Here is an 18,549-nt window from a genome sequence, read left to right as displayed (position 1 = left end):
GAGGCAAGATCGGTGTGTAGCTTGGACTAAATATAGGCAGATTTCGTAGAATTCAACCCCTTTGTCAGAATATATGCAAGTTGATTGGTTGTAGATACATAACCAAGCTTGAGATTATGAGTCAAGACCATGTCTCTAATGAAGTGTAGATCAATGTCAATATGCATTGTGCATTGATAAAGTAGCTCTAGTATTGTCACACTAAATATCAACATCAACATGATCTGAGACATGATCTGAATATCAACATCAACATGAGCTAGAGCAAGATACTCTCGATCAAACAACGATCATAAGGATTAAGGACAAACAACCCAATTAGCATTGAATATCCATGAAGAGTAGTAGATGAGCGACAAGTTGTCAACCCATAGGTTTCTAAGCAAAAGATGTTTACGAGCCACTGGTTTGCTTCGATTGCTTGATTTACTTAATATGCCTCGACTTGTCAGTAACGAATTGGTATACTGTATGCTTTGGATTAATAACTTCAAAACTAATCAACATCCTATATTCGCAAAAATCAATATTAATATCTTAGCAACGCAAAACCAAACAATCAAATGAAAATAAATTTTGGCAACCACCACAAACTGATAGAATAGCTCGAGTTGCCTAATATCTACAGAGTCCTTCAAATTTCATAACTAAACTCAGCTATCCAAAACATAAAATCAAACCTGTAATTGTTAACAAATAATCATAATCTACTCTTATATACATGCATTCACTCCAACTCTCTCCAAAACTACACGAAATATGCAATGGTTTCTATTTGAAACGCCTTTGAATGTCATGAACCCACACCATCATTTCCCAAAATTACAGCAATGCCCATGTTTGGCGTTGTATAATTGATCCCGGTTTTGAACTTGTGCTTGAATATTTTTCCAAGGTCGTCATGGTTTTCTGCTTCAGGTTGTTTATCTTCATCCTTCATAACAGTGTGCATGTCTTCGGCTTTTCTGGGAACAATTTGAAATCATTTAGCATTTATCATGAATGGGTCAATTTGGGTATGCAACTCACAACTTAAATGGATCAAATGGCACCGATAAAATGGATAGCCAAAATGGGGAACTTAAATGGATCAAATGGCACCGATAAAATGGATAGCCAAAATGGGAACTTAAATGGATCAAATGGCACCGATAAAATGGATAGCTAAAACGGGGAACATACTAGTACAAAATATTTGGATTATTACTATAAATGTAGTCGTGTACTCGTGTGATTACAAGTAAAGTATTAATAATGTTCTTTAAAATGCATAAAAGCACCACGCAAGTGGCCTTCATAGGATCAAGGAAGGAATTAAAAAACAAGTAGAAGTTGGATTCGAACATGAGACCTTTGCTAAAGAGAAATTCGTAGGGGTGTAAATGAGCCAAGCCGCTCGTGAGCTACTTGAGATCGGCTCACTAAAAGCTCGATTGTGCTGAGCTTAAATGAGCCCTAGCTCAAGTCTGAAAATAAGCTTTTTTAATAAATGAGTCCCATCAAGAGCTTCACTTATTGAGCTCAAGCTGGCTCGCGAACCTAAACGAGCTTATTATTAATATAACTTTTATTTGATGTATGGACTATAAAAAATTATGATAATATAACTAAATAATATAGTATACTATTAAGCTATATATAAACATAAAATAAAATAAAAATTATATAAATTAATAAATAGTTAAAAAAACGAGCCGAATCCGAGCATAGTCGAGCTAAGGCTTACCCCCCCCCCCCCCCCCTTCAGGCAGCGTTGACACGTGCCAAAGATAAACCATTTTAACCCAAACCCGTTCTGAGCCATGACCCAACCCGTCAATCTCAAGATTGAAAAAAACGAAAAACTTACGAGTCAAAAGAAGAGTCAACATCTGTACAATACATATCCAAGATGCACGCTTTCAAGATCTCAACTTTGTATGCGTTAAGAACTTCTTTTCGAGTTTCGGGAGGAAGCTCCATCAAAATATCATGTACTCTTAATCCATGTTGTTTCTTAAGTTCATCCAACTCTTTCTTCTGCTCCGTCATAATATTTTCAAGTTTCTCCATGATAATATCCACATCATCATTATCATCATGTCTCAAGATTTCTTCCATTTCTTCACTCGGGACACCATGGCTCGAGCCCTGGTCTTCGCGTGTGGTCTCGAGTGTCAAGCCATCGTTTTTGGGTGCAGCATTCCAATATTTTCGACCTGAAGGAAATTGTTCAAGGGATAAAGATCCATGAGAGTTGACTTTGTGATCTGTTGCTGACCAATCAGGAAAACATGATTGAATTTCTGATTCAATCATTTCAGAAATTGCAGTTACATCTTGATCTGTTAAATCCAGTTCTTGGACCATTTCTTTAGCAACTGCGGTTGGAGTATCGAGTTTGATATCAAATGGGAAATGAATCGTCCGAGCATGGCCTGGCCCACAAAACAAAATCTAAACTTTTATAATTGTAGAATCGGTAAAATAAGAAGGATGTGGTCAAACAGGCCGGATCAACCCGTTACTAAAAGATATAGGCAGATGACCTGTTGTATCTTCCATATGTAATTTCAAGAAAACTGTATTCGGGTCTCCCATTTGACCCTTGACCGTGAAATCCCGAGCAATGTCAAGATTCTCAATTTCATCATCTAGAAAATACATTAAAGAAATATCAAATAAAAAAAAAATCTTGGAGGTGGCTTGAAGATATTAATTACCTAGATATTCCGTGCAGAAACGGATCCATCAATAGATCCTTAGCGCTTAATCTATCCGAAACGTTGCAAATACATTTTTCAATTAATGATTTGACTTCAGGATCATTTACTTTTTCTAACGAAGCTGGTTTCACACCCTAACAGGATAGAAGCAAATTTTATTAAATAATCCAAGAAATTAGTTATCCAATACTTCACAAGCTTGTAATTTGTAAATTGCTTTTAGGCATATAAGGCATATAGACATATATCTCGCTAATTGTTGAATATAATATATGAGAAACAGAATAAAAGGAAAGAACAGCTAGCATAAATCACTTACTGATGTCACTTTCTTATATATTTGACCAGCATTTGCACATTCGACATATGGATACTCAAATGTAACCAATTCAAGTAGGCACATCCCAAAGGCATATATATCTACAAGTTCATTATAATCTTCTTCATGAAGCTCAGGTGCCATGAACTCTGGGGTTCCTAGATATACAAAACAACCATGGATGAGGTCGCAGGTTGGATAGCGCAGACATTTTTAAAAGCATAAACTCACCAATCACACTATGAGCAGAATGAGCTTGGCGAAGAATGGCAGCTAATCCAAGATCACCAATCTTTACCTCACCTTGGTTCCCGTTAACAAAAATATTGTCACATTTGAGGTCACGATGAATAACTGGAGGGTCATGACTATGAAGATACACTAATCCCTCCAAAATTTGTTTAGACCATTTCTTCAATGCCCGCAAATCTACATGTTTATGCTTCTTCCGGTACCTACCATATCTCTAACATGGTCTTTAAATATACAATTATAAATTCCTTAATGACTTTAGAGGTGTTCGGATTTTGTGGTATCTGATCATTTAAAGGTCAATTTCATACTAGCTGCAACAAAACTGATTCTCAAAAAGCAAAGTAAAAGAAACCTAATTTCATAATAGAAATTTACTTCCATCTCAAGACTCGTCTCGTTTTTCACAAGAACTTCCTTTTTGGTTATTATTACAACTGGTTATTCAAAATCACACGCAAAACGCACATCCAAACACCCCCTTTGTAACAAAACAGACGGTTGGAAGTAAATGAAACATACTGTCGTAATGTGCCAGATGTGAAAACCTCGGTGATAAAGTTGATATGCTCGTTCGTTGTATCGACCCAAGAATTGTAGAACTTGATAATATTCTTGTGCTTGAGTGTTTTGAGCAAATGAACTTCAGAGTATAAACGATCCAATTCCTCGGGGTTCCTCAAGAAATTAGAAAACTTTATTTGATTCCAAGCCACTTCAATTCCTTCCAGTTCATCAAACGCTCTGTATCTAAAATACGTGACATGTAATTAAGGATTTGATAACACTATCAATCTATTTTACAGTTCTCCTATTCTGTTACAACCAATAAAAGAAACAATTCAATTTGCATTTGCTAGCTTCATTTTTCACATTTCTACGATTTGGCCAAAATTGCTGTTATGTCGCGAACTATAATGTCCTATTTATGGTACTTTACCTAAAAATAGGTACTTGGCAGCAATAACCAAGTGTGAATGGTTCAAAATTTGATTTAATTAACTATGAACGTGAATGCACTGGTCTATGACAAGGCCACTTTGCAGAGAGGGGGGGGGGGAGACCGATCACCCCAATAGGCCCGAATATCTTTTTAAAAACTTATATATATATATATATATACATATACATATATATATATATATATATATATATATATATATATATATATTTGAAAAAAAACACACATTTTCTTAATGTTTAAACCCAATTACCCAATTCATTAAGCTCATTTTTAATAAAAATAATAATAAATAAATAAAAATTGCACAACCCATATCATAACCAGTAAGCTCATTTAAAAGTTTAATTGTTCTAAGACTTTAAGCCCAATAAAAAAGATTTTACTAAAACCAAATATTTTTTCGCCTTTCGGCCCAAAATTTTTTAACGATTCTCGGGGACGGTACTGCACCCAATGAAATTCAACTCAGGGGGTGTTTGGGTGAGCTTTTAAAACTTGCTTATTTGCTATTTATTTGTTGAAAAGCAAAAAGTGTTTGGAAAAGCAAATCTAAAAGCTTCAAAATGGAACTTTTGAAAAGTTGTTTTTTTTCAAAAAGCAAATAAGCATATAAGCAATTTAAAAAGCTCATCCAAACACCCCCTCAGTTTGCAATATTCCTTGTAAAAATGTGTAGAAATCATATCAATGATAATGTTAACTAGTAACTAACAATAACCAAGTGTGAATGATTCAAATTTTGTTTTACCTAACTATTAATTTTCCTCAATTAACCTAAAATTAATGAGATAAACTATAAATTTAGATGCACTGGTTTGAAATTATGAAATTCAGCTTAATTTGCAATAACATATCATGTTGAATTGTATAGAAATCATATCAATAATAATAAACGTCAACATATAAAAGGATACACTGTTTTGCAAACCCCCTTCCCCAACACTTCTTTATACTGCAAATCATACAAATACATTCATCCAAATAACAACAAATTAAGCTAATTAAATCAAAATATATATAAAATCGTATGAACATATAATTTGAAGTGTGTGAGATTCTAACCCGTCCGTAACGACCGGATGGATCGATCTCAACGAACTCGGGATCGGAATTATCGTCCGAGTCGTGGTCTGACGACGATTCCAGTGACATTTCGGTGTTGATCAAATCCAAATCGATGTGAATCGGGATGATTGATAATTGTCTCCGGAGAAGAGTTGCCGGACTCCGGTGACCGGAATATTATTATTCTGTTAGGGTTTTGAAGATGGTGGAATGCATGCGTGCGTGTGTGTGTATATAGACGTGGCGTCAAGAGGTTGAACACAAAATGTTTTTTTTATTATTTTTATGTAATAATACAATTTATAAATTATAATGACATCATGTTTTTATATAATATTGGGTTGATTAGATTGAGTAAACATATTAAAAATATATAAATTGCAACATCAAAGTTTAGTTTTGAAAGGTATTAAACTGAAATTGAAATATTTTAAGGATGGGGGGGGGGGGGGGTGGGTGGGTTGTGGACTTGTGGCATGTGGGACCACCCTTTTCATTTCCGGTTTCAATTTTCTATTGACATCAAACAAATATAGTCATCATTTCCAATTTGATAAATTCTTTGGGGGTGATGAAAAAAGTGATGTTACCCTTTAGGATAGCGTAGGGTAGTATAAAGTAATTTTAAGTAGTCATAATGTAAATGGTTAGGATAATCTGTTAATTTGGCTTTGTGCCCTCACCACCCTAACATGATATAAATTATTATTATTATTTCGTGAAGAGGTCGGAGAGGAAGAAGCATACATTTTTTTATTTTTAATATAAGAAAGTTTATAATGGCATAGATGGAGAAAACATACATTAAAATATAGTTTGAGCATCAATTTTTAGTTTTTGAAAAGTATTAAACTAAATTTATGAATATTATACGACATGATCTATTAGTATTATTATTCTTATTCTTATAATAATGTCTATAATAATATTGGGTGCAAAATGAGGGATTTGAAAAATGCTTTTCATAGCCATTTGCTTGATATATTGTGTTTTAAATTATGATTATTTTTGTAGCATTTTGACTTTTTATGTATCAACTTGTCCATGACTTTCTTAAAATAGGAAGAATATCTTGGGCGTATTCATCTCATACATGAAGCCTTGAAGTGCACGTAAATGAATCAAACAAGCAAACGTGATTACGTGAAGAAGTTGTTAGGATCGTTTAGTTGAATTAATTGGGAACACAAACAAACATATTGTTTGTTCATTTACATCCATAAACATTTGAAAAAGCTTGTATACGTATATTATACATAAAATATTTTATTGGTGTATATATTTAAACGAACAAAAATACAAGAACACAAAAATTATGTTTACTTAAGATCAAATACTATTCATGCTATATCGTGAAAATTTTCCAAGTATGCTCATTTATCTATAAAATTATGACTGCAAACAAAAAAAGTTTTTTTTAGTATCTGTGTCAGCATAAAAACCCACCTTGCATGTTACCCAAACCTAACACAAAGACCAATTGATCCAACAGTAGTTTCATGACTTTTCTCATGACATGTTGTGAGTAAAATAATTTGTTCTACTTCATTCCCAATGGTGGGTTTTATATATGTAGTATATGGATATGGATTAAAAAAAACCTTTTTCCTAAAAAGCATTACTCTTTAAATATATGTTATCTTTTCCGTACATATTATAAACAATTATAGATTTTGAGAGAAATTTAGTAGACTAAATCTTTATTATATACAAATGACCTTTGGTTAAAATCAATAGATACGTACTCATTCTAAAGTTTTTATTTATTAGTTTATTGCATAAAAGTAAAACAAGATGTCACGGAGATGTGCACGCCTCTTTTCTTCTTTTCGAAAAGCCTAAAGGGTGTTTTGTCAAACCGAAAAATTATATTAATTTGGTTAAGAAAGTAAAATAAGAGTATGCAGACTAATTGAACAATGAATTATTATATTAATACTTAACCGACCAATACATTCATTTTAAATAATTATTCAATTTTACCGTATCATATAAAAAAGAAGTACTATCTACAAATGTATAATAACCCAAATTGTGTATAAGATAAATATTTAAAATCTTTAGATTAATTCAACAATTATATCGTTAGCTCGTTTATAAGATAATAATAATTATAAGATAACAATGATAATCTCTAAGTTTAATAGAGATTGTATTTGAAATGTTAACATCATCATCATATTGTTAGTTATTAAGTCATATAAATAAACATATTCTAAAATTGATAAAATAAAGTATGCAAAGCAAATAGTATTATAGGATCAACACGTTTCTTTTATTCAAATCCTTAGCCGTCATCTACTGTTATAACAAACTTAACGGATCAGATGGAGATCCGAAGCCTTCGTTCATCGATCGCGATCGCTATTATAAACCCCTAAATCTGCAAATAAACTTCATAAAACCTTGCTGCGTAATCTCACTTCATCCTACCGCTCCGCGTGTGACGACTCGGTCCTGCTACAAGTTGGTCGCCGCAACTCTAGTGCCGACAACCACCACGACTCTATGGTAAACAGCTTCTGACCTCCTAGCAATCTGAGTTGTTTCGTCATATTAGTTTTACAACGTTCAGTTCAAATCCCGACGATCGTCACCACCGTCGAGTACCGTGCACCACCATCGTTCTGCAAACTTCCGGTAATACACCGCCGCTGCATCGATCCCCCCCGATTTAGTAAGAGACAGGTACTAACTCGAGTCAGTTTCATTCTTTTAATATCATATTTACGTGACAAAGTAGTAACTCATTCGGTTAAATACGCAGTCACCGTCACGCGTCCGGTTACTTCCACCGCCCTCGCTTTTAGATACGTTCAGTTTTGTTCGGCTCCGGAGGTAATAATTATGCTCTTGTTCACCTTTCATGTTCTTGTATAATCTTGAGTTCCGATTCGATTCCGGCGACTAAGAATACATGAATTATTATTTGGAATCACTATTATAATTTAATGGACTATGGAGACTTTATGGGTTTTTCTTTTCTTTTTGTTGACTTCACAGTTCATCGAAATCATATTATTATGATTATTATTATTTAATAAATATCTATATAAAGTTACTAAAGGTTTACGTCCATTTTTAATAAGCTAAAGTAATGACCCATGTTATTAACAAATAGTTATTATATCTACCCTATAGTTTTGTTATATATATTTTACAAGTGAAATTAGTTATGTTTTATGTATTTTAATGGAATACTAATACAAAGTCCATAAGACGTTAAGAGTCTAATACTAGTCAACAAATCCTAAAAATTCTTGTCGCCGGAAATTATTTAACCAACGGATCTAAGTTTGTAAAGTTTAATGGAGAAATAAATAAAATGTAGGTGTTAGTACAACTTAAAGCAACTTGATTTTACTTGCTTGCCCCTCGACTATTAAGGTAAGGTTCCTGGTTTCTGTCACTCATAGCATAATTTATATTCCGTTACTTCGTTACCATTTCCTTTTTCGGTTACTTATAGTATTGACTCTACTCCGTTACTTTGTAGTACGGAGTTTCGTTACGTGTCAGTTATATTTTGAGTTAAGTTGTTTTATATAATATATAGCATGCAATAGATTATTTATTTGTACTCTTTAGTACATGTTCCGTTTTAAATATATTTAGTTATATGCTTTTAGCTTTTGTACTCTGTCACCCGAGCATGTCTGAAATGTCGTATGGGCGTCAACGGCATACACTTATCGTGACAGTGTGTGATAAAAGTTCACGGCGTCTCTAGCTTGTGCTTTCGTAGCACTTTGGCCCCTAGAGGCGTATAGATCGATCTTAGCTCTGAGTTTGCGTTTGTTGTGTTGAGATGGAATAATGGGTGTACTGACACTCACCGTATCATAGGTGCATGGACTAGCTAGCTGTGTACCAGTCTGTTCTGTTTTGGCTTGTGGGTGCTACCGTTTCACGTGACTTTGAGTTTTTTTTATGTGTAGTCACGTGGTTTGATGTGTGTATATGTTATAATATGTTTCTGATATGTTTCCGTATGCGTTTGATTATGTTCTGGCCAAGTGTCGGATCATACCTCCGAATTTTATTAAGTATATGTTTTCGGTAAAAAAAGTTGGTTTCGATTTTGAATTGAAGTTCGTATATTTATTTTCTTACGTCTGTCCTTACTTTTACTATTGTTCTTTCCGTTACTGGGCAATTTTTGGCTCAACCGTATTTTCTTGTTTTGTTTTTCTTATTTTGTTTTCAGGTAATCTGGGACTCGGGAATACTAGTGATGAGAGAGAATAATGAAGTTCAAGTTTTTAAAAGTTAATTAATTTTGGTTTAATAATATGTGACATAGGTTGGATTGATTTTTGTTGTATTTTAGATTGTAGCGTTGATTAGATATCTGTAATAGTGACACGTCAGTCCGTTCTGGATTGAGGTGTTACAAAATGTGACTAAGATAAATGCCCATAAAACAAGCAAATCACTTTATGTTAAAATTTCACCAAATCATCTTGTTAAATCGTCCGTTTATTATGATAATGGTAATAATATCATTTAAGCAAGCATGATATACATAAGCAAGTCAGCCTAGAGTTGTGTGTATCGTTTAAGCAACCACTCCTTATTTAGCATTTTGTCTCGTCATCTTCATCTTTACGTCTTTTTTTCTGTATTTCTCATCGAAATCGGGAGGCTAGCCGATAATACTCACTCAAGGGAGAATACATACTAGTTACATTATATATGACCTCTCATGACAAGTCTTAACAACATTATTTTCTTTCAAAACTGATGAAATAAGATTCCATGACTATAAACGATGACTAAATGTTGTTATAACAATACCGAGAAAAAACTGGCAGTAATCTTGTTATCGCAGGGCCGGCCATAAGGTGTGGCCGGGTGGTCGTCGGCCACAGGCCCGACACCCCGTTGGCCCGATTTTTTATTTTTTTTAAAATTATATGTATCTAAATGTTGTTATAATAATACCGAGAAAAAACTGGCAGTAATCTTGTTATCGCAGGGCCGGCCATAAGGTGTGGCCGGGTGGTCGTCGGCCACAGGCCCGACACCCCGTTGGCCCGATTTTTTTTTTTAAATTATATGTATTTTTATTAAAACAATATGTAATTTAGTGTTTAAACACATTTACATAACCATTAGTTTGGTCTAGTGTCAAAGGGGTATTACTCCCAACTCAAAGGTTGCGGGTTCTACTCTAATTTCAGGCATGTTTATTCTTTTTTTATACAAAAGTTTTTTACACAACTCAATTATAACCAAATAAACCCATATAAAAATTAAATTGTTTATTCCCAACAAAATACTCCTTTATTTAAGGCCCCCAAAAATAAATTGGTTGTGACTCAATGGTAGAGCACTCACTTTACAAGTGAGAGGTAGGGGGATCAAACTCACTATCACCAACTTATATGGGAGATATGAGGGATGACCCTGGTTTGCCAGGGTTCGAGTCCTGATCTCAGCCGGTTTTACCGGCTCCTCGCTGTCGTGCCGTTTGGCGGGCGTGGGGGTCGGGTTTTATCCGGTGAATTCCTCAACAGGTGGACCGCTAGGGGCTCCGTCCGTCCGGACTAGTGGCCGGCTCGGGCTACCTTTAGCCATTGGGGGCCGCGTACGGGGTACCCGGCGTTACTTAGTTGGCCGTTCAAAAAAAAAAAAATTTAAGGCCCAAAAAAAATTTCGCCTTGGCAATGTGTTATCATAATGCTAACTGCTAATGAATCGTATTAAATGACGTTCTACCCTCGAAATCACTCTTGTTTGGTTCGACACTTCTGCATTATGCTTTGTTAGCAAGCAAACATGCACAAACTGACGACAACCAAGTCAGCAACGTTTGTATATAGATCACATTCAAGAATTTCAACAAATTTGTGACTCGATCAAGATATTATTCATAAATACAACAAAATGAGCTATAAACGACTTGATTCTGTATTCAATCAGGATGAAAAAGGTTACAACAAAAGAGCATACACTCGAACCACATTAATCAAAAAGTTCCACCTAATAACGCTTAAAATGATCTCTAGTGAAAAACAGATGTCTTAAAGCTTCTCGTGCTGTTAACCTATCCAAAGGATCATATCTCAAAAGACCTTGTAATAAATGAATAAGAATATGGAGATGATTAAGTTCTGCAAAATAAAAATAATAGTTAGGATAATGTGAAGTGTATGATAGCAGTATATGGAGATGATTACGGAGGAATTAAAATTTAAAACCTGAAGCCGAGGTAGCTTTTGAACAGCTTTAATACTTTCTCGTGAGGTATCACCCTCGGGCCAGTCCAACCTACCTTTTCTAATGTACTTATCTGCATGTCGACTGATGAGACGGTAACATTAATATGTTGTCAAATGGGTCAAAATCAAAAGTCAAAACGAGCCAATCAATTGTACTCACTCTGCTTTTCTCAACATGTGTTGAGGTAAAAAGCCTAGAACTCTTTCCATCATAGCAAGATGTTCGAGATTCTCATGTGTTTGGAATAAAGCTTCACCCTGTTATACACATGTACCAGTTAAATAAGGATCCTGACAAATGATAAGTTTACCCTTATGGTGCAAGGCTAAAAATGTCCACTTACAGAGCATAGCTCCACTAGGATGCAACCAACACTCCATATATCACAAGGGTAGCTCCATCCCAATCCTAAAAGAAACAATTGTAGTAAATAAACATGTGACTTTTATGGCATAAAAGTACTTATATAAAGTGATTACCTAATATAACTTCGGGCGCACGATAATGACGAGTTGATACTATATAATTCTGATCGGGACGATCATACGTAGTGCTACCGAAATCAATAACTTTGATTGCACTGCATTTTGGTATTCTTTTGGAGTATGAACTGTCTTTTGGTGACCTAGATGAGCCCAAAAACATCATATTGGAAACAAAAACCGTTAGCCATCATATAAACTAAATGTGGCAATTTTGATCATTGGTTTGGAACCGCCAAAACCAAGATCGAGTAGCCATCTTTGCAGGAACCAGAACCGACCAGAATAACAGCTTTACGGGTCGGTTACATATGGGTTCTCATGGTTCTGGTTAAAAAAAATACAGTTACTTCAACTGGGTCATCAAAAATTGTTCAAACCTTGTAATCAGGCACTTTGATGTATTCCGAGGACACAAGAAGCATGTTCTCGGGCTTCAAATCCGTGTGTATTAAACGCAGATCATGCATAACTGCAACATATTTAACAAACACTTGTTAACACTTTAACAGATTAATCATTTATTATCAACAGCAACAAGAGTCAAACATGGTCAACTTCCAAATCACACACATAGAACTAAACTACCCAAATAATATAAAAATAGCATCAAGTAATTACTACACACATGCTATACATTCCAAGAGTTGTCTTCCAATCTCACGAACTAGATCTATAGGAAATGAACGATAATTGTTTTTGCGAAGAAAATCATATAAACTTGGTCCAAGCTTCTCAAAAACCTGAATCCATCAAATAGTCTTAACCAAAAACATTTGATAAACTGGGGAATAAATCCACCATATCAGTTGTACTAAACTTACAATACAGATATTGTTACGATAAGTTCCTTATTTGTACACAACTGCAAGAAATAAACCATTTTAACAACGGACACAACCACGTTACTCACATATAAAATTGTTACTCACCGATTGCCGCCTTTATCATGTTTACCGAGTTGTTGAAGCACATCAATCTCGATCATGGCTGCCTCACGGTACTTCTTTACACCACGAACAATTTTAATCGCCACCATTTCCTTCCGTTCTTTATCCCAGCATTCCAATACTTGACCAAATGTACCTAAAATAAACAAGTATACATAATTATACTATATACCTCCATTATCAACAAGGGTTTGGATCTTTTAGAACTCCAAAAAATTCAAAAACTTCAAGTAGCCGATCATTTCTTTTTATCTATTTTATATCTTTAATATTATGTGAGGAGTTCTTGTCATTTATCATATGTAACTTTGTGCTTGCATACATGTGATGGTGACTTTACATATGTGTAAAAACTAATTTACATATATATAATCATAAAACTACATATGACAAATGACAAAACCACACTCAAATAATATTAAATATATAAAATTAATAAATAAATGATTGGTTGTTAAGAGCTCTTAAAGTTGTTAAATTATTTAAAAGTTCTGAAATATACCAATCCATATAATTAGTTAATTATTTATAAGCAGTTGTTTGGTAGATAATTCTTACCTTCACCCATTTTGCCATGGATCTTATCTGCAAGAAAGAAAAAGAAAGATATATCAGTACCATACAAGCATGATAGTACAAACATCAAGAAGCTATAAGCAAACTTTTTTTTTCACCAACACAGTATACAAACAGAGCAAAACAACCAACTTTTGATGTTTTAAAATTGTTTCATACTACAATACTACATTACCAAAAGATTTTGTAACCTATTAAGATTTCTAGATAGCAGAACCCAATAATATGTGCAAGGATAACATGGCGTGTTAAGTTATTTGTATGAAAAGTTTTAAAAACAATAAATAAAGATATGTTTCAACTAGGATACTATAATACAAAATTGACATAAAAAATCTATTTGATGGTGGTAAAGGGTAGTTACAGCGTGAAGTTAAATTATCTCCAACTGCAAACATATAATGCCCATCTTTATCATCTTCACGCCATGGTGGAGAACCATCGTGAGCCACACGCTTAAGATGAGATGAATTAGTATGGTCTTGGGGAGCCCCCGAAGGTGCATAGCTGGTTACATTTCCTACATCTTGTCCACAAAATAATGATAGCTGAGCCTACACACAGGCATCCATTCATGTTTCTTTCAAATAGAGATCATTAAATCTCCTTGAATTATTATATATCATAAATTTCAAAAACTTGTGAATATAGTCAGAAAAATAACCATGACATGGAAAATATGATCCCGGTAGTTACAACAAAAATAACCAGGATCAAATTCTTCTTTATTTAAGAATACAATAACCAATTAATTAAAATCCAGATCAAAATTCCATGATCACATATTATAATTCTTACCATGCCTTCTCCGGTTTACAGCAAATTATAAGATTAACCAAATAAATGATCTGTATTCTAGCCAAAATTTGCTTAAAATCTATAAAAAAAATATTAAGATTTTACATCAAATTCCAACACAGCTTTTCAACTAAATAGAATCATAACCAACTTGTTAAGTCTTAAATTAGGGTTTCACACATGTAGTATCAACCAAAATTGCTTAAAACTATAAAAAAAAAAATAAAAAAAAAAAGTTATCATCCATAATTATTTACCGCCAAAACATCATTTGTTATCCAATTAAACCAAAAAGTCATCTAATCCGCTAATTAGATCCATAATCAATTGTATGCAATCAAATCAAAAACACAAGTAATCGGCTAATTAGATCCATAACCAGTTATCAAATCAGAACAAATTAGAAAACCTAATTTCAATTTTACCTGGTCAACGATTCAGAAATCAATTAGATCTAGCAAAACAAAACTCAGAAAAACAACAAATTAGATAAATAGATACAAAACGAAGCAGATCTAATACCTTCTGTGGCGTATGAACAGCCTCCCAGCCAATTCTCTGCCGCTTTCTCGGTCCGATATCAACGTTACTCATCGGAAACTCGGTAACACGCTCCATCTCCATGATCTGATGCACAATTTCACGAATCTACGGTTGAATTTTTTGCTGATTATTATTGTTATTGTTACGATGAAGAGAATGAATAAACGATTTTTTGTGATGAGAAATAATATAATACCTAATCCTGATTTCTAACGCAAACCAGATATCCACCGGTGAGTTATGCAATGTGATGATCGGGCCGTACACGTGGTGTGTTTTTGGTGATGGTGATGTGCATTATCTGGTGGCATATTCCTGGAGGGTTAACCGTGGTTGGGTGATTGGAGTTGGTTGTTGACCGTGGTTAGGTTAGTGTGGGTGGCGTGGTGCTTTTTATAAAATAAAGAATTATTAGTGTATATTAAAGTTTAACTGGGTCCCATGCAGTTTGACTTCAAAGTTCAAACTTTAGTATTTTACTGTTTACACTTTAGGAATTAGGATTACCAATTTTGTGAAATAACTTTCTATGATATGTAACTTAGGGGTGTTTATTGTTTGGTTCGAAACCATAAAACCGTCTAAACCGGTTATTGGTTTGGTTTCACGGTTGGTTTTCTTTCTTAACTTTCGGTCGGTTGGTTTGAAGATTTTCAAACCGTAGCGAACGGTTTGGTTTACGGTTTGTATCAAAAACCAACCGTATAAAACCGGACCGAACCAATGATTTAATTATATGTATTTTGAAGTATTATATATTATATATGTATACAAATATATTACCAGAATTAAATAAAGTTCGTTTAATATACATATTAAATACCAAGTAAACTTAAAAAGGATGGGCTCATGGGCTGAGCCCAAGTCCAAAACACAAAAATGTTAAGTGGCCTTTCAAATTTCAGTTGAGAGCTCAAAATCGAAGTGTTTGTTGAACTTTGTAAATTATAATGAGTGACATATAATAAAATCTATAATATATATAAACGAAAACATAAAAATCCTATGCGTCGTGATGTGGTCGTTCCTCTTTTTTTGGAGTCACCAAATTTGCTTGATTTTTAAATGGAGGTTTCTCATACATTTGACCCGAATTCACGGATATGGGTCTTACCAAACCCATATATTTCTTAAACGAGTTATAACATCTCATTACATTAAAAATTATTCTCATCAAATTATTAATGTGAAAATCCTATAAAATAGGATATACTAAAATTTATTATATGATTTTTTAAAAGATATATATAATTAAGAAATAATTTTATAGTAAAAAAATAAGCAGGTCTTGGGTCTCACAAATTCCAAGTAACTTTTAAACCAGATTATAATTTTTAAAACCATTTTATCATCAAATTTTAAGTATAATATAAAATTTTTTACAATAAATAAAATTAAACTAAAAAAAGTGTCTTTTTCATCTAAAACCCATCAAAACAACTTCGTCATTTCTCATCCACCGGTCCTCAAATCAAGTACTCATCTTCCTTTTCTGCCGTCATTCTCCGACCTATGTCGACGGCGATCGCTGTCAGTTTACGCTGGTCTTGGTGTGTTTTGCTTCTTTTAATTTTTAGGGTTCTAAAATTTATTACTTGGGGTTCTTTTCTTCTTCCTTATGGCTTTTTGGATTTTTGGTTTTCTCAACAACATCGACTTGCGCAAGGCATCTGCACCTTCGGTATATATGCATTCTTATTATCTGTTAATCTTTATTTTTACATACTCATAATTGTTGTTTATGTTTTAACTTCATTTACAACGGTGTTCAAAGTGTTGTTTTTGTGTTTTTTTGCAGGTGGAATGTTCGTACGAGGTAACGGTTTTGTCTTCAGCTGTTACTGATTGTGATTGTGATTGTGATTGTGATTGTGATGCATACTGCAGGTTAGGCGTTGAAGACCTCTTTTGATTTTGACCTTTTGGATCAAGCGGATTCACTTTCGAGAGCTTGCAATATCTGAGTCTGACTTTTTGTTCGGTTTGTTGGGTGTATTCCGTTGAATACTCAACTGTTTGCTTTGAACCTTACTGACTTCGGTTAGTTCCGGTCTCCGGTTCCCCCAAATAGGTATTACAGCCTGAACAACTTATTTCGGTCTACTTTATTTTCCAAGCCTATTACTTTTATGAGCCTTCAAATGCTTATATTGTTTCGTTATATTTTCCTTTTAGTTTAGCTTGGTGTTTATTCGTTTGAAGATAATTAATTAGATAATTAGTTTATATGGAATAAGATGACCCAAAAATCTTGGAGAACTACATATATCATATCTCAGGGAACAATCTACATTAGATGTTTGGATATTGAGCCTGTAATTATTCTGCATAATAAATAGGTACATCCACATTAAACTTTTTAAAAATGTTGCGCTCATACATAAGCATATTTGAGGCCAACACGATTTCTTAAAACTTTATGTTCAAATCTCATTTCCTAAATAAACTTAACTTTAATTATTGGTATAATCAAATTTTAAATATGCTGTTATTTTCTTTTGCAGACTAAGACTTACTTTTGTTTGCTGAGATTATATAATATAGTTAGAAATGGTCTTAAGTTCGTTCACCGCAATACAGGGAAAAGGTCAGGTCCAATTCGATTTAATTGTTTAATATATTCATTTTGTGTGTTCTGTATTATTAGAATTTAAAACTAAATATAAGCTATTTTCTTCTAAAATTTATAGACTTTGTGTATAAGTTGGGCCTTATTTAGCGTGTAATCGGCTTCTAGGAAGGGTGTAAAGATCGGAGTTAAATTAAGGCGATCGGTGATCGAACTATAGAAGCACAGGGGCAAAGTAAACTTCAATAATCCTCATTTATATCATTGACCAAGAAATATGGTTACCTCACTGGTTTGAAGAGTTGTGGTATGTACTGCAACATGGTTTGGGAAAGTGAGGTTAAATGACAACAAGGAAATTGTTGTGTTGTAATTTGATTGTGAACATTGGTGTTTATTGGTTCGGATTTGGTTTTCTAATTGGTCGGGATTTGTAACTGTAGAGTGACAAGAATGTGTAAATTCGTTTTGAATTATAGTACCATTGCCGAAATTACATCTTCTAAATAATTATCATTGCAGTGGTGTATTAAGATCCGGATAACACAAAATAGCACCGCACACATCAACGCGCGGGTAAATAAACTTGTTATAAATTATTTTGGACTTTTTTTATAAAACACCAACGCGGTCAAACCGTGAAACCAAACTGTTACTAACGGTTCGGTTTGGTTTGGTTTGGTTTAAGAGTTCAACGGTTTGGTTTTGGTTTATGAAAATCAAAAACCGTTATAACGGTTCGGTTCACGGTTTGACCTAAAAACCGCGAAAACCGGACCATGAACACCCCTAATGTAACTTTCTTTGTGATTTGAAATATGGAGGGCAAGAAATAATAAGGTTTTCAAGATTACTTCAAGTTCGATCGATAAAGTGGTGAATAATCTAAATGCTATGTCATTTTATGGGTGAAGAATAGTGTCAAAAACAAACTTGGATTGAAAAGATTAGTGTTTGTTTAATTTGATGAATTATATATATATTAAAATGTAAGATTTTTGTCTTCTCACATTTGTTCACCCGTAGCATTTTTAATACATCATGTACAAACTTGTAATGCACAATAAGTTGGAGACGTTGTGTAACCCCATCTTTGATTCT

The 18,549-nt window shown here is 33.8% G+C and overlaps 2 pseudogenes across 2 annotated transcripts; both read right to left on the bottom strand.

Moving 5' to 3' along the window:
• Positions 1-589: 589 nt before the first annotated feature.
• LOC143554204 (putative serine/threonine-protein kinase WNK3) lies at positions 590-5,534 on the bottom strand (annotated as a pseudogene). The gene is made up of 8 exons (XR_013138957.1): positions 5,303-5,534; positions 5,155-5,192; positions 3,799-4,026; positions 3,256-3,479; positions 3,025-3,182; positions 2,529-2,839; positions 1,850-2,417; positions 590-965 (listed from the first exon to the last, which is right to left on the bottom strand). The product of XR_013138957.1 is annotated as a putative serine/threonine-protein kinase WNK3 (transcript).
• Positions 5,535-11,158: 5,624 nt separating this feature from the next.
• On the bottom strand, positions 11,159-15,221 carry LOC143554203 (serine/threonine-protein kinase AFC2-like; annotated as a pseudogene). The gene is made up of 12 exons (XR_013138956.1): positions 14,859-15,221; positions 13,903-14,092; positions 13,521-13,547; positions 12,945-13,098; positions 12,837-12,877; positions 12,641-12,755; positions 12,394-12,484; positions 12,010-12,167; positions 11,874-11,938; positions 11,690-11,787; positions 11,509-11,611; positions 11,159-11,421 (listed from the first exon to the last, which is right to left on the bottom strand). The product of XR_013138956.1 is annotated as a serine/threonine-protein kinase AFC2-like (transcript).
• Positions 15,222-18,549: the final 3,328 nt, after the last annotated feature.

Source organism: Bidens hawaiensis, unplaced genomic scaffold (genome assembly GCF_021521415.1).
Source record: "Bidens hawaiensis isolate Kalapana, Puna unplaced genomic scaffold, B.hawaiensis_p1.1 tig00017565_1, whole genome shotgun sequence".
In the NCBI taxonomy this organism is placed as follows: domain Eukaryota; kingdom Viridiplantae; phylum Streptophyta; class Magnoliopsida; order Asterales; family Asteraceae; genus Bidens; species Bidens hawaiensis.
Note: the sequence above shows the minus strand (reverse complement) of the source record. Positions and strands in the feature narration are given on the sequence as shown.